Genomic DNA, 1,119 nt, shown 5'->3' with positions numbered 1-1,119 from the left:
AATGCTACTTTCCATGAATTATTTCTAGCCTAAACTAGTTTTGGTTGTTTCAAAGATAAGGAATGGAGCTCAATAATCAAACTTGATTTAAAAGCTTATTTAAAAGCTCCTAATTATATGCCCATGAGCGATTCCGTTATTAATTTTTAGGGATGGAGACTGACATGATGATAAAATAATACAGAGCTTACTATTAGGATTAATATATAACTGTATTTAATAGAATTCATAAAAGAATCATATACAATTACGTATATGTTCAAATACATATCACTCGATAATCTTTTGTATTACATCTACATCCATGAAGACTATAGTTCTTCTTATAATTTTCCAGTATAATGTGAGTTTAGTCAACAGTCCTAAAAATAAAAAACATCAATTAACATCAAATAATCAGATGTATTATTGTCAAAAACATCATTATAATATTAATAGTATAATAAACGAATAACTACTTGAATTAAATTCAACACATTATATAAAGCAATAAGGCAATATAACTGAAACAGAAACAATGTTAGATACACCTTGGTTCTGTGAAAAGTATATATATTTAAATCAAATATACTATGTATAATAAATGTACATATAAATATAAATATGTATCAATATATCTATATCTACTGCATACAGAGTGTATTTTTCTGTTACAATATGAAAACATATTACATGTAACACATTACAATTATATTAATGTACTTTATAAGACATTTATTTTAATAATCGTAAATCGACAATATTTAATCAATATAATTACTGTTAAAGATATAAGAATAAATAGGATATTATGCAATATTCAAAATAAATTTTCATAGGAATCACTATCACTATAAATTGCGCATGCAGGATCTTCTCTAATAAATTCATGTTCTACGTACACGACACGAAGTGTATTCGTAAAGCCCGAGCCTTGCCGCCATCCTGTGACAACTATTACAGAATCACCGGTTTTGATAAAACCACGAATTTTGCCGAAATTTAATCCATATTGTACACGCACATCCACATCTTTTATCCAATCAGCCAATGGTGCTCCTGTAAAATAAAGATTTTAGTGTTGAGTATAATATAATACACATACATGTACAGTCGTGGACATATCGGTTGCGACACTTT

The 1,119-nt window shown here is 27.4% G+C and overlaps 1 long non-coding RNA gene across 1 annotated transcript; it reads right to left on the bottom strand.

The window, feature by feature from the left end:
- Positions 1-193: 193 nt before the first annotated feature.
- LOC105460605 lies at positions 194-1,065 on the bottom strand. The gene is made up of 2 exons (XR_975853.1): positions 882-1,065; positions 194-362 (listed from the first exon to the last, which is right to left on the bottom strand). It is a non-coding gene; the product is annotated as an uncharacterized LOC105460605 (long non-coding RNA).
- Positions 1,066-1,119: the final 54 nt, after the last annotated feature.

This window comes from Wasmannia auropunctata, unplaced genomic scaffold (assembly GCF_000956235.1).
Source record: "Wasmannia auropunctata unplaced genomic scaffold, wasmannia.A_1.0 LD319050.1, whole genome shotgun sequence".
Classification (NCBI taxonomy): Eukaryota; Metazoa; Arthropoda; class Insecta; order Hymenoptera; family Formicidae; genus Wasmannia; species Wasmannia auropunctata.
The sequence above is the reverse complement of the archived record's forward strand: the minus strand, read 5'-3'. Positions and strand labels throughout refer to the sequence as shown.